At 38.8% G+C, this 16420-nt stretch overlaps 1 protein-coding gene and 1 long non-coding RNA gene across 2 annotated transcripts in view; one reads left to right on the forward strand and one right to left on the reverse strand.

Annotated features, from left to right (window-relative positions):
* Positions 1-16420, reverse strand: part of tafa3a (TAFA chemokine like family member 3a) — an 85824-nt gene that overhangs the window by 17607 nt on the left and 51797 nt on the right. The gene's annotated exons all lie outside the window — the stretch shown is intronic.
* The window catches only part of LOC144024492 (uncharacterized), a 72075-nt gene that overhangs the window by 1871 nt on the left and 53784 nt on the right, over positions 1-16420 (forward strand). The window contains exon 2 of the long non-coding RNA XR_013284789.1: positions 1132-1199. This is a non-coding gene — a long non-coding RNA (uncharacterized LOC144024492). The remainder of the gene's footprint in view (positions 1-1131; positions 1200-16420) is intronic.

Consider the following 16420-nt stretch of genomic DNA (forward strand, 5'->3'; position numbering starts at 1 on the left):
TATCAACCGCCGTTCGTTCGGACCAACCACAGAGCGACATTGTGTTTGGGGGCGGGACATGCAACTGCGACGAAACCAGGAAGCCAGTGCTGACGCCGGAGCTAACATTAAACCCAACATGGACGAATGGACGCTGCAATTAATTGTGTTCTCGCAGAAATACTCGCCGTTTCCTTGTTGAATGTTGAACAGCGAGAGGCGCTTCGTGTATTTCTAGCTGGTAAGATGTTCGTGCTTTTTTCCCTTTTCGGCAAGAACGAAGACGGAATTTTCACCCATGGCCGGAATTGGTTAAAATAAACGTGTAGAATGACTCATCGCTCAATCAGCTCGAATTATTGTACAGAATGTCCCGCCTTTTCCCGACTTAATTACTGTGGAGAGGTACGAGATGGATATGTAATATCCATCTGGTTATTACCAGGTTAGCAAATGAATGTCGGCTTGAAATATCGGCTATCGGTCTCCGTGACTACTAATAATCGGTATCGCCCGAGAAACCCCCCCAAAACATATCAGTCAATCACTAGTGACAAATACAAAAGGCATCTATTATTGACATGACTCACTTGTTCCATTTTTTTCGAACGACCTTCCATGAAAGATGCATGAACGAGAACACACTCAAAGGGAAGCTCTATAGAGAACTGATAGGTCAATGTGCTGTTCAAGGACACTTTGATTCTATGGTTGCAAAGCGACCCAGCAAACTACCACGGCGACCCTGACATGCTGATGATGAACAAATCAGCTCTTCATTCGCTATCAGGTTGTGAGCGTCGAGCGCAAGTGTTGATGGGTCCGCACACACCGGTCCGGTCCGGTGTGTGCGCGGGTGTGTGATCAATACATTTCTATTAAAGCACTTAGGCCTGCCATGAGTTCGAATCACATCAGCGGGAAGGAGATGAGACACAAAGAAAGGTGAAAGGACAGAGACCACCACTAACGAGGACTGGCGTGAATCCCGGCACCCCCTTCGGACAATCAATCGCGCTCTCCCGCGGCAAATTTCGTAGCCGCCAGTGCCGATTGATAAGCGCAACAATATGTATGCAGACAGAGATGTTCGTTTTGGGCCTCATTATAAACGCTAACTTAAACGACCTGTTTTTTTTTATTACTTTTCAGAGTGTCAAGCCGTTACAAAGAAAATCCAAGGTCAGGATCGTCAATAGCAATACCTTCTAATAATTAAGGTCAGTGCGTTAAATTGATCATTTAATTGCTAAATTTGAATGGATTTTGAATGAGTATCTTTTTCTGGCTCTTTTAGTCCAGTTTCAATCACGCTTGTTAGTTTTTAATCATAGTCAACCTTATCCCGTTTTTATTTATTACATTTTTAGTCGACTAAATCTAGCATTTTTAGTCTTTATTTAGACCATTGAAAACAATTTTATTCATCTAATTTTAGTCAAGAAAAAAAAATCCAGTTTTAGTCAGGACAGTAATTTAACCCCTGTATTTTATTTATTTATTTATTTTTGTCAGCAGATTATGTTGAACATTTTGGATCTAGAACTATTTCACTTCAAATTTTTTCATCTTTTTGATGAAAAACTTCACACACATTACAGTATATCAACAAGTGGCTACAAGCTAGCATTAGTTAACATTATTGTTAGAACGTTATAGTCATTGGATTAATGTTACATGATAACTATAATTTACTTACATACAAGCAGAGGCAATGAAAAGAGCAGAGGCCCCAGAATTGAACCCTGTGGAACACCATAAATTGTCATGTCAAAAGAATGTAAGATCTGGAAAAAAAATTACAAACTAAAACTGAATTTCCTTCCTTCGGTTTTATCACAGCCTTGAGTCTAAATAAGTATTTGACAATATTTGATGATTAGCAACATTACACTGGTATTAATCAATATTCATTACCAACATTAATGGGAAAAAAATCTCTGAAAGTGAAGAGGACAGAAACTGAAGAAATACATTACTTTCATTTTTGCACTTATTTGTCCTGTGCTTGTCTTGACTGCATTCATTTTCCACAAAACTAACATGATACAAAAGGAAGACAAGGTGGAAAAAAAACAGTTTGTTTATATAATCTGCTGGGTGAATAATGCTTTGGCTAGAGAATTTATTTCCATGATACACCTCACATTTGTTTCTTCTTTTTTTTTTTTTGCTGTCATGAAATAAGACAAGACACTCACTTGAATTCAGTGGAGATAAGAAAACAAGAGTCGCATTTTCACAAAACAACAAAAAAAGAAAGCTTGATGCATTTGCAGGTTTATTCAAACACGATTTAACCTGAAGATTTATCTCTGTCTTTCACATACTGTACATCAGGGGTGTCCAAACTTTTTCATTTGAGGGCCACATACAGAAAATCACAAGGACGCAAGGGCCACATAATGTTATGAAGAGAAATTGTATTTAGTCCTAAAAATTGTACAAATATTTTTTTGTTCCTTTTGAATATTTAAAAAAATGCTACAGTATATAAACCAATTTATTTGTAATATAGCAGTAGGGTTATTATAGTTTTGGAATTTTTCATTTTAGTTTCTATTTTGTTTTGAATTTTTTTTTTTTTAATTTAGGTTGTTTTAATTATTTTTCAGGGGGGTTCTGTTTATTAGTTTTAGTTCTTTAATAAATGCTTAGTTTTAGTTTAGTTAGTTTCAGTATTTGTTTTAGTTTTTGGTTTTTTAAATGTGTATTACTCGTGCACAACATTTAAAAAACACCATGGGGAAGACATCATTATTCCGGTTTATATCAAATAAATCTACTAAAAATCACATTGAAAATCATCCCCAAGACTCATGCATTAATTTAATTACCAAAGACCAAAACGAAGGACATTTTTGCTATAATTATAGTTTTATTTTAGTTAGTATTGTAAACATAAAATGTAGTTTCAGTTAGTTTTCTTTTTTTGAAAAGCATCTTCGTTTTTGTTTTATTTAGTTAACGAAATTGTTTTTTGAATTTGAGTTTTTTCGTTAGTTTTAGTAAACTAAAATAACCTTTAATAGCACCTGTGTTTTTCAACACCTTCCCTTCTTACTTTGACCAAACATTTTTGTTTTTATTTTATTTGAACTGAGTCAAATGCCAATTTTAGCATATGTCGCGGGCCACTAAAAAATGGACGGCGGGCTGCAAATGGCCCCCGGGCCGTAGTTTGGACACCACCTGCTGTACATGCATTCTAATTAGGATGCAATTTGTCCTGCCCTACAATAAATCCGAGTCCAGCTCTACTGGGCCTCAACAGAACCGAGGGGGCAGAACATGCTTGATATCATTACATTGCACCTGGTTGGCCAGCTCCCATCGTCTGTTACGTCTGCGCTAATCGGCAGGGTTGCAATCAAACAATTGATTTAACATGCAGGTGGGGTATCGCTAACAAGCGCGTCCCGGCTGTCGGCCGCGCGACTCAATCCGTCAGCTTTCCACCTGGCCACTCGAGGAAAAGGTACGGCCGCCGAAAGGCAATCAAAACAACGGTGGCCCGTCACCGATGCCAACGGAGACCTCATTTAGCAGAGTACCACGCACGGGGGGGGAGGCGATCCTGGAAAACATCTCAACACAAGACCCTCTCCATTAAAAACCTTCTATTATGTTGCGGGTCAAATTGACCCGTCTTACAGTTTGACTGTGACACAAGGGGCTAAAAGAGGAGCAGAAATGTCGGATTTAACCACTCAAAGTAGCATATATTCATTTTTTAATAGTCACAAAATAATTATACTTTTATGAACATTTTGAAAGATGGGAAAATGCTGACATCACAGTGGGTCAAATTGACCCATGTTGAAGTTTGGTAGTGACACAATGGGCTAAACATGGGACTACTTTCTTTTATGGTATGCACTTATTTTCTCCAGAAAGAAATCCAATTTATGAAGAATTTTGATGGTTTGGTTGATGTCTGGCAGCGAGTCAGACTGACCGCTGAAAAATTTTGGTGCATCAAGGAAAAAAAGTTAATAAATAAGCCCTTCTCCATTTTGGGTAGCAAACCTTCCAGCCTTAACCTTAATTGCTCATTTCCTGTCAAGTATATTTCTGCTATTTTCTAATATTCACAGCCAAAACAAATGTTTTACCTATTTTCAACTTTTTGATAGGCAGCGGGTCAAATTGACCCGGGATTTTTTATTTTTTTTTGGATTAGCATTATGTCAAGTCAAGTCATCTTTATTTTTATAGCGCTTTCAAACTACCTTAGCTGTCACATTAACATTAACAGCAATACAATACAATCACGACAACAATAATAACCGCCCCACTGTCATATGGTGTTCCACAAGGTTCTGTATTGGGGCCCCTACTGTTCTCGTTATATTTATTGCCCTTGGGCTCCAACTGTTTATTTTCCAATATTTACTCAAAAAAAATGTGCTTAGGGGTGTGTACATTATGATGGTTTATCTTACAATGGGTCAGATTGACCCGTGAGCAATTTTTGGTGTACCGAATAAACAAATTTAAACCTAATTGCTCCTTTCAGTTTTATTTCTGGTATTTTCCAATAGTCACAAAAAAATTGTTGTACACTGTGCAATGACAAAAATATTAATTATAATTCTAAATAGCCGAGTCCGGGCTCCGGCCTTCCTGGGTCAAGTTTGCATGTTCTCCCCGTGCCTGCATGGGTCTTCTCCGGGTACTCCTCCGGGTCTCCTCCCACATTCCAAAGACATGCATGGCAGGTTAATTGGGCGCTCCGAATTGTCCCTAGGTGTGCTTGTGAGTAAGGATGGTTGTTCGTCTCTGTGTGCCCTGCGATTGGCTGGCGACCAGTCCAGGGTGTACCCCGCCTACTGCCCGAAGCCAGCTGAGATAGGCTCCCCGTCACCCCCAGTGACCCTTGTGAGGAAAAGCGACTAGAAAATGGATGGATGGATTCTAAATTGGCACAATAAATTTATGTGTTTTAGAAAATCAAAGAAACAAACTAAGTGCTCATTTCCTGTCAATGCATGAAACCAAAGGAGGGAGGACCTCCTGGTAGTATTTTCATCACACCATCCTACTTTTTTGAATGATGTGTCATTGTGGGTGGAAAAAACAAAAAACAGCTACTACTTAGACAAGAGACACGCCGTCAAAGGCAGCGGTGAAAACCACCCGTAATGACATTCAAGTGACAGATGACAACCAAGCCTGCGCCGTAAATATGATCGCAAGGGAAATCAGAGAACATCAATATGGCAGGAGAGTCCACGTTGGGGGGGGTGACGAAAAAGAAGAAGAAACGGCAAAGGCGAGCTCTTTCATGTTAACTCGCGGTAATTGGTATTCTTTTGACAAGACTGCATGCAGATTGATGGCATAAAATTAGAAGCTGAAGTCGGACTTGAATATCAATAGGCAGCGTTACATAACGTGACACGGGAAGACCACACTTACATGAGTCTGTTTTATGGCTACATAACGACACCGCTGGGATGCTGAGTCATGCACATCCAAACAACAAAAGGGCAAAAAGGCTCGCTCTTCTTTACCCTCCATTTTCATCAAACGGCTGAATTGAGAAACGAACCACACACACACACACACATACAGAGGAACTCATTATCGTCGATGGCAAGCAGGAGCTGAGATTGGATGAAGACATCTTGAGACACGCAAAAACCAAAAATCGGCATAGAATAAAGGCCATTGAATGCTCTCTTATCTATCTATCTATCTATCTATCTGTCTATCTGTCTGTCTATATATATGTATGTATATATATATATATATATATATATATATTTTATATAAATTCTCAATGTACAATAAAATGTACAGTTTAACATTTAAGTTTTCATGCTTTTGTTAACAATAATGTGAAAAAAAAATGTTAAACTAATAGAAATATGGCTAATACAGCAATTTCATAATAATTCATCAAATAGAGTTAAAATGAAAAAAGATGTAATGGACGGTAAAAAAAAGGAGTGTGTCGAGGTCATTTTTCTGCCACTAGATGGCATAATTGCATTTTTAAGATATTAATGACAGCTCATTGCATTTTTTTTTTTCATATTAATAGCTGTCTAATCTTTAACACGAAGTAACGTGTGAAATCCTACACATTTTTTAAATCGTAAAATACAACTTGACCCCCACTCTCCACAAATATATGCATTATTATTAAAGTTTTTACTGCTAAATTTTTACGTGGATGTCTGTTGCGTTGCGATAGGAATTCACCCAATACAGGCTTTGCAAGTAAGGGGCAATCATTAATCGTGTATTAAAAAAAAAAAAAAAAGTGGCGTTAAATGAACTTTAAATTAAACTAATTTGACACCGCTATTTCCTTGGCGAATGTTGAACAACACCCAGCGATTACTATTTGTCATTCGTCAACAGGGAAAGTAAGTGCGCACGAACAACACTTCACAACTGGCATGTTCACTAGACCAGGCCAATGGCATCACAAAGAGTGAAAAGTGAGAAGTCAAGCCTCCGTGTGAACAAGAACGGGCAACGGAAGCAAACTTGTTCATCCTCTGAGGCATGCAGTAATTTGCTTTGGCACTGCGAGGGCCAGATATATAGCGTGAATCCTCAATTCAGTTAACACCGAAAATCGGCCCTTTCCAGGCGGCGCGTGCAGAAGAACATCAAAACATCAAATACAGAGTGCAGCAGACATAAATCCAGGAGGTCCAGGCCCCTATGAAATTCCAATCATTCAGAGAGTTGGCTCCACATTTCGGTAATCCACTTAGGTTCAAAGGCGCTATGCTGATCGCAGCTCATAAAAAGTATATTCTTCGGCTAAAAGCCTCCCGGTGATACGGAAAAGAACCGCAACTGCGGGGGTTAAAAACGCGGGGGTGAATGTCAGTAGGCATTAAATAATACAGACAGGTGAAGCAATTCAAGATACATTCAAAAGACAGATATAACGAAGGCGTTCGCCGATGTTGCCTGCTGAGAAACGATGCAGCAAATCGGGCTTTAATTGAATTAAAGTATTCAGAAAAGACTCATTTTTGAGGCTGTAAACCTGCTGAGCCGACAATCAAGCGTGAAATGTAAAAAAAAAAAAAAAGAAACAGGGGTTCTCCTACTTATGCTTTATGAATATTGGCGAAGGGAAAATAAAAAGTCTCTCTGACATCTTTGCATTCAACTTGAAAAGCTTTTCATGCACTTCAAAATGCAAACGATGGAAAGAAAAAGTAAAAACTGGACAGATGTCATGACAATCAATCAAAAATATTTCACATATAGTGCTGTCAAAATTATTCGACATGTAATTGATTCTCAAATTAATCGACAACTTAATAATCGAGTAATCGTTTGGAGCCATTTTTTATTCAAAATAGTACATAGTACAACTTCAATATCCTTCTTTTTTTTGACTCACTATACGAATACAAAGTTCGAAATAAACCAATCACTGGTTAATAAAATTAATCGGGGAAAAAAAGTTTTTTTTTAATAGACTTTCATGCAAAATGAAAATGAATCTGATTAGTCAATTAATTGATTAATCAATTCTAAAAATATTCCCTAGTTATAGCACTTGATTTTTTTGGGGGGTGCAAATAATCACATTCTGAAAATATTCCAGTTATTAGTGATTAGTGATAGACCTACATGTTTTTTTTTCAAGGCCGATACCACTACAGATTATTAGTAGTCAGGAAGGCCGAAAACCGATATTTCAAGCCGATATTCATTTGCAGTAAAATAGAAAAATAAAAAATAATAATAATAAAAATTCAAATAAAAATGCAAGTAAATAGATCCCTAAAGATTTCTACTGTAACTTCACCATATTCATATATTTCTTGATTGATTTTTTTTTTTAAATAAAGTGTAGCTATTGTTTTATAAAGTGGAAATTTAAATTGATCCATTAACGAAACGTTCCCTTGGCAGTGAAAAATTGTCTGAATATGCTCCAAATGTGTTTATGACAAGTAAAAACTCTTACAATTCCTAATGAAAACCCCAAATTCGCTACATTTCACGTATTCACTGCTCAGTAAGCTTTATCGGCCTTCAGATTAAAAAAAAAATGGCCGATGCCGATATTTGCCATTTTGACAAATAAAGACACCGATAATCGCCCCAGCCGATAATCGGTCTATTCCTAATTATTATCTTATTGCGTAGTCATCTGGAAATCCACAATGTTTGCATCAAATGCTGAGTAACAAACCAAAACATTTTACGGTGTATTTTTGGATTTTATTTTCTCTCTGACAGAAACTAAAGTGAGTCTCCTCGCCTTGTAAGAGACTCAAATAAAAAGTTGAGGATTGTTGCTGGCTCATCAGACCGGTTATCCTCACAGGTCAGATTGCTGGTTGACAGAGCTGAAATTAGTTTTCTTGTTTCTCCCGCTCAAGATGATCTTTACAGAGGTGGAATGTAAAATCAGATGAGTCGGCTCTGGCGTCCTGCCGAGCGGACGTGTTTTATTTATTTATTTATTTTTTATTTTTTCCAACCAACCATTCATCTGGCTTGCCGCGATGCCGGTGGAGCCCCGCCGCCGCTGACTGATTAATTCCCGCGGCCTTACAAGTGAGCAGCCACTCCAGTTATCCAACACAAGGACGAGTGTGTTGTCTGAGCTCTTAAAAAACGTTGTAATAGATGTTCACGGAACCACCCCGGTGCGTTCCTCTTTTTATTCCGCGTGCAATTTTCTCCTCCTAATAGCGTGCGACTGCCGCCGAAGCATTTGTCACCATCTCATTTTCTACATCGCGAGCTCGAGTACACTCGCAGGCACGTTAGTTGCCGCTGATTTACTGGAGGTGCTTGAACGTCTCTTGACTGTTACCATCCTCGTGATGGTCCAACGAGGTCGACGATGATGGAAAGTAGTTTTGCGTCATTTGGTGCTCATCCAACGGTGATGATGTCAGGAACAAAAAAAAAAAATTGTCGCTCGAAAACAACAAATCATGAAAGTACGACAGCGTAGATGAATTCTTGTGGTATTTGTGAGTTCACAAACCCCGGAGAATACATCTTGTATCGCTCCCGCTGATAACCGCCGGTTTGGACCAATCACAGAGCGACATCGTGTTTGGGGGCAGGATATGCAACTGTGACAAAACCAGGAAGCCAGCGCCGACGCCGGAGCTAATGCTGCATTCGATAATGGTCGGAAGTCGGATATATCCGAGTTGTTTTTTCCCAGTTCCGACCTGAAAGCGTTCGAGGCGAACGTAAACAATAAAAATGGCGGATAGTGATAAAATATTGGTTCATTTATTGTTTTAATCTTATTTTATAAGAATTCCATACAGTTAAGTAGTTGACCGTATAATTTCATGCAGGGAGATAGCGGCATACCGTCACATACGTTGCGCTATGTCAAGTTATGTCGAATATTAATGAATCAAGCAAGCTATCTCTGACGTAATCCAACATATTTTGGACTGACTTATGACAACCAGAACAACAAACAGTTGATCGTAGTCAGCCATCTTTGTTGTTTACATCGAAGGCTTTGCGGTCGGAAGTGGGGCAATCCAAGTTCCCACCTTTCTTGAATGCAGCAATAACTCAGTGAAAGGAAACTTTCTGTCTATTGGACTTTGGATCATTGTCAATTGATGTGTGCAGGATGATTTTGATTTCAAAATGTGACGAGATATTGTTTGTTTGTATGCTAGTCACGGGCAATAAGCAATACATAAACGCTGTTTGCTTTCATCGGAATATAGCAAATTCGGAATTGTCAATAGAAGCACTACCGATCAGTTAATATCAAAATTAATACAATATTGGTGCAACAAGGTGAAACTCGTTTTTATGTATTTATTTATTTTAACATTGGCCTTGTCAGTTAAAGTGATTCGAGTGATTTGTGCATTTGTTTGGTGAGCGCAGCTGAGCTCTGGCTCCCAGCCAGCAGGACACCGCTAACGAGCGCGCTCTTGAAAGGCTTTTTCAAAGCACGATCGATAGGCTACCACGCCGGGGCCGGCCGGCCGGCCACGCGCACAAGCGCGTCGGCCTCAAACCGCAGAGCGCGCCAGCGCCTCAGTGTCCACCGTTCTTTTCATCTTGACACGCTGGCGTAGCGCTTATCTGTCATGTCTGCTCCTAAACGGCTGCCGTCGCCGCACGCCAACTGCATTTCCGCATTCTTCGTCTTTGTTCGTGCTGCTTTGACTGACAGATAGATAGATAGATAGATAGATAGGGAGACGGCACGACAGAACGCAAAGGCCTGCAAGGAGGATACGAGTTTGTTAGTTAATGTAGTTGAGAAGAAGGTATGTACTGTATCCTGATTTTTTTTTTTTTAAATTAGGTATTAATTAGTTACACATTTAATTAAACTTCACAGGGGGAATCTCAAGCAGTCAAATAACCCAAATGTTATATTGGACCCTCGTTATTCGCAAGGGATGGGGGGGGCAGGCCACTAAAAGAATCAATCAATCCATCAATCCATCCATCCATCCATTTTCTTAACTGCATACTCCTCACAAAAGTCGTGGGGGTGCTGGAGCCTATCCCAGGTGGCTTCGGGCAATAGGCGGGGTACACTCTGAACCGGTTGCCATGAGCCAATCCAGGAAGAATAAATCCCCCAAAAAATATTTAAACGTTGATGAACATTCAAGACACATTCTCAACACAAAAAAACACCCCCTCCCCTCTGTTTATTCACACATAAATGAATACATTTAAAAATGTTAAATATGAAATAAATATTCGAAAAACTGCCGAACCACCAGTCTTTGAGGTCAGCTGCAGGCTCTCAGGTGTTTATTTTTATTTCACTCAAAATGTGATAGATTTGTTAAAAAATATATCCATCCATCCATTTTCTTGACCGCTTATTCCTCACAAGGGTCGCGGGGGGTGCTGGAGCCTATCTCAGCTGGCTTTTGGGCAATAGACGGGGGACACCCTGGACCAGTTGCCAGCCAATCGCAGAATATAAAAATATTTTTGTATTTATATTATGCTGTCGTGTTTATGCTAAGCAACCTCTATTTGAGGTGTGGAGCAGTTTTAATTGTGTCTAATGTGCACATTTTTAGAAAAAAACGAGAAAAAAACAAAACAAGTGGAGAACTTGTAAGATCCCAGCAGGATTCGAACCACCAACCTGATAATTGTGAGGCAGAAGTGCCTACCACTGTTTCCAGTGCCTCTGAATTTCCTAATTTAAACTCATCTTAAGTATTTTTTTTCAGCTCCCCATCAGAGGCTGTGTGTATTTCTAGAATTATTTCACGACATCTTGAGAGCAATATGGGAATTCTTGAGAAGTCTTTTGTAAACGGCACTTTCCTCTTCATACTTACTGTTACGCTTTTAGAAATCATACATTCGTCACAATCTGCTGCCCCCTAAAAAGACTGAGGTTTGTCTTCCGGCTTGATCACACAAATCCGAACGGACGTTTTTACGAGCGCTCGTCTGTAGTCGGGGCACGCGTGGGAAGCAACTGCGCATCAGGTAGTTTCCTAACTAATCCTGCTCTATCTATAGGGGCCGAGAGTTCACGTTGAGAGAAATAAGTGAAATAAAAGCGCAGCCTGTGAAACGCTGGCCTCCATCTTTTGCCGCTGCGCTCCATGACTTCCTCGGGAATGGAGTGCAGCGGCAACTTGTCCACACTTGGACCATAAAGTCAACGACCAAGGCGGAGCATCGACTTTATGAGAATGGAGCGCGGGATAAAATGTAATAGGTAGAACTGCCGGAGTTCTCTTGAAATTACCTTTTTTTTTTCCCTTGTTTTTTATCTAAGGTTTGTCGATGTACTTTTTTTCCCCCCCCAGAGAGATGACCTGTTAAAAAGAGGGGCAGGGACATTGGCCATTAATGGTGTCCTGAGGCAGCTTGCAATTCAACATGGAGTGCGGCGCAAAATGACAGGGAAATCTGAGATTATTACCCAGACTAAAATTGAGCATACATTTATGCCAGTGTTTCCCAACCGAAGCAAATATTTTGCATTTGAAAAATCTTACAGTACACCGCCAAATAAAAATGTCTTGAAGAGTATTCTGAAAAAAATGACAGACATCGGTGAGCAAAAATAAAGCAAGTGTGAAATTAAACGACAACATATTTATTTCGTGAGCTGCCTATGTGTCTTAATTTCTCTGTAAGTGAGCTAAATTTGGGGTTGGGAGTGGCTGAAAAGTGTACTTACTTTACTTAAGGTGTTTTAATAAAGAAATTAACCATGAAACAAGCATATTCTGTCTGTATTAATTAAACCCTATAAAGCCAAATGTATCATATTAAATACAAGACATTTTGAGCCCTCTATTTTATGACTATAATATTTAGTTCCCCGTTAAAGCTATATATAAAGCTATACTTATTTAATTGTGGGAAATGTTCTTTCTGATTTTTGGAACTACTAATATGTTTGACATGTCCGTTTATTATTATATTTTTGAGTTATAAATGTACGACTTTAAAGAATTGTGACCGGATGTATCAAATATGACACAAATCAAAAGTCGTATGTGGAAGTTGATTTTCAAAAAAAATGCGTTGTTTGTTCAAAAGGACCAAAAAATACTCTATAAAGAATCAGAATTTTCTCTCATATATTTCATTGTTCAGACTTTATTGGGTTAATTCAAATCCAAAGATGAGCAATGTTTAAAAAGTTTAGCATTTGTAACAGCCTGTCATTATAAAAAAAAAAAAAAAAAAGTAGGAAGTGCAGTAAATCCCCATTGCCAACAAATTAATAATTCTTCAGCATATTACCTTTCAAGAGCGCAGTGCAGAGCAATGAAGCTTTAGTGGCCATTTTCAAAAAGGTGCGGCCTTGAATCTCCTCCTGGTGCTCAACTCCAACCAAGCATGGCCCATTAACAGCAGTACAATTGACTAACTTTAAAGGAGGCTTCTCTAATTGGAAGATAAAGGAAGGCTTTTAGTGTGTAAGACCCAATTACTGCCATGCTGTTAGCACCTCTCCGCTGATTGCATTCATTAGCCGGAATCGCTATCATCCCCTCTCCTTTGGTTTCTATCAAAATCCTCCTTCCAAAAAACCCACCTTATTCCAGCCCGTTCCAGAATAGCTGGAAGTAACTCATAAAGTGTCGAGGGCTAATGGGTTTACATTTGAGTTGCGATTAGAGACTCAGCGCTGTTGATAACGGCTGCCGGCGGATTCGCTCGCGAACGCCGTTTGCATCCAACCCCACACGATGAAACACAGAAGAATAATACAGTAAATACGCTGGCGCTTGCCTCAAACCACAACAAAGGCATGCAGAGTAAATGTATTTCATCGCACAAAGTTTTGTTTCCACTCATTTCGGTAACTGTTGTGACATTGAGTCGCTAACAACGTAAGCAACTGTGGTAGCTAACATGGTAGATAGCATACAAGCTAGGTGATTAAAAGTAGCCGCTGAACAAGCACCTACAGATTTAATCTTCCTATGATACTTAGCTAAACTTGTGTCAGCCAGACATACAGTTATTTTGATAATAAATGAATAAAAGTTAAAGAGTGGTTCCACTGATTCATAAAATAGATTTGTTAAAAAGATTTAATAATCTCACTTTCTGAGCAAGTCGTTGACACACCTTGCTTGCTAAATTGTGAGCTGTTATCACAGTTAAGCTAAGCTATCACAGTTAAGTTAAGCATTGATATTTGTGTGTGTGTGTGTATATATATATATATAAATGTATTTTTGTTTTGTTTTTTTACACAGCTTTCGTTTTATGTGCAAATGTCAACCATTTTGAAGTCATATGTTCCTTTAAATTTTATCATTTTGTTTGTCCAATGCACATAAAATCTGAACATTTCTTAACATTTGTTTAGGGGAAAAAATCATAAACAATGACAATGGTGACCCTTCTTGTATGACGGTAAACACAAAAGTGCATAACGGTAATGACATAAACAGTTTCCAATGTACTTGCATCGCCTTTCAAACTGCAGATACAAGTGCATAAAATGATCATAACTACTCATTAAGCCCATTAACTATTGTCTTGATACATTCATAATAACGATATAAACACTTTAACAAATTCATACATGCCTCAGAATTAAGACCATCTGTTTGACTCTCTGCTATTGTAATTAATGCAAAATGGCTACCACATTGTAACACTTAAGATCATAGATTCCTCTGGTGTATTGCAGCAAAATAATGAGGCTCCCTCCACTGGCGCTAACAACCAATATAGCTTGAGTGACATAGAAGGGCCATTTCAAATAACTAAGAAAAAGGGACTCTTAAGAATCGTACTTAGATGCATTTTTGTTTGTTTTCATGGAAAATGCATATTTATTAAGCAATTGAAGTACGCATCCAAATATGAAATCAGCATCTTCAGAAAACACGCTGCAAATCATGACATTTCATTTAGGACATATAACGGTAGAGACTGGGGTAATGTCTGGGTCTTGACTCATGTCTGGAGTCACGCCTGGGTTAAGTTTGAGTTCATGACCTGTTAAGTTTGAGATCAAGTGTCTGCTTTGAACAGATGTAACCATCATCTACTTTCAACTAGTTTTAGGCTACGTGATGTCGATCTTTAATCCTTTCGGTGATGTCTGGACCTATGTGATGCCGTTCTTTGTGTGTGTTTTGCCGGATTATTGCTTTCTGTTCATCTTTGCAACTCTCTTTGTTTCTCATCTAGTCAAGTTTGTCCTACGCCTCTCGATGTGAATAAATAGTTCAAACCTTATTTGTGTCTACACTTTGGGATCCAACCTCCAGCAAATAACAGACATTTTGGTGTTAAAAGTGTGACAAATGTGTCACAAACATTTAGACCAAATGAATGATAACTGACAATAATTGACATATTCATATGAGCAGAAATAATTTGCCTTTACTGTTATTGTACCTGCCATTTTACTAAGTTTAAGAGTGAAGTCCATATAAACTAAGTGTGCGGAAAGAACCTTTAGGATTCTCGCCACGTCCGCGCCGTCCCCTCTCCCTTGCTTTCACAAGCACACACACAAAAAAAAAAAGCATCCAAGGCCACACACGACCACTCTCCACTCATCTATACAGCTGCCATTCACGCGCCGATCGCCCCGGACATTTGACGGTTTTCTAATCTAGGGAGCTGCCACAGCGAGACGGGGGCCGAATCACCTCTGTCAACCCTCACAGTGCATCTCAATGCAGCATCCACCTCCCCGTCTCAATCTCCGTCCGTCATCGTCGTGTCGACCACCCGGCACCGTCGCCGTCGACCCTGCGTAAACACCGTGCCCACGGGAGTGGGAGGGGGGCAACCTGCTCGGTATAAAATGGCACGCTAAATGTGAGTGGCACTTCCGTGTCCAACCGGGTGGATACTCATCTATTCACTTTGTTTTGTATAGGATAAAAAATTAGCACACTACAAAAGCTGGTAAAATAGGAAGAAATTACTGTAAAATACCGTAAATAATACTCATTTGTTTGCAAAATAGAGGGGGGGGGGGGGGGGTCTTTCACATTTTTCACATTGCTTAGACCAGTAAAAAGGTGGTTAAAAAAAACAACACTGATTTATAGTGCATTTCATGTACGATGTAACTCACTATGGCTTGCATACTGTAAATAAAAGTCCAATATTAAAAAAAAGTTAAAAACAGAGTTAAAAGTATACAAAAGAAAAAAATAAGCTACTAAAATTACTAAAAGGGAATACAATGTAAGAGTAACGTTTTGGAGAACATGATGTTAAAAATACGGATATTATACACAAGTACAGAGAAAAAAATGGTTTGTATGGAGGCGTATTATAAACGGATGTGTGTTATATACAGGATTTTGTCGTACTTGATTGAGGAAAAATAATCTGCCACATGAACGGTAAAATCTGCAACAAACGGCACGGATAATGAATGTGATAGTTTGATCAGATGATTGCCAATAAACGTATATTTTTGTGTTGAATTTATGCATCCAAAAGATCTATAGGCAGCTAAATTGGCTATTAACTCATAAAAAATGTATAAAAACGTTTTTAATACTTTGTCCTAAACTCCCAAAAACCTATTTATACGTTTTTTTTGTTTGTTTGTTTTTTTATGCTAGAACATACAGAATACAGGCTTTGATGGAGCTTCTGACCTGAGGAGGTCCCTTAAAGCAATGGTAGCTTTACAAAAAAAAGGCCAGCAGGTGGCAGCAGAGTATAAGAGATCAGCCAGGGCCATGTTGCAACAAACTCTTTTTCCCAGTATTTTCAACAGGTTTGTAAATAATGATGAAACTTAGCTATATTTTAATTTGAATTGCTACAAAACGGAAACATCTTACATCAGTGAAAATGGCTGGGAGTCAATGAGTTACGACGAAAATTATGCTCCAATTGCAGTTACTTTGTTTTAATAAACCAAGTTCTTACAAGCTTGAATCGTGAACGTGATTAGCTTGTCAAGTTGATTTCAGGGTAAAACTCAACTGTCACACATTGCTACATACTATTTCAAATT

This window comes from Festucalex cinctus, chromosome 8, assembly GCF_051991245.1.
Source record: "Festucalex cinctus isolate MCC-2025b chromosome 8, RoL_Fcin_1.0, whole genome shotgun sequence".
Lineage (NCBI taxonomy): Eukaryota > Metazoa > Chordata > Actinopteri > Syngnathiformes > Syngnathidae > Festucalex > Festucalex cinctus.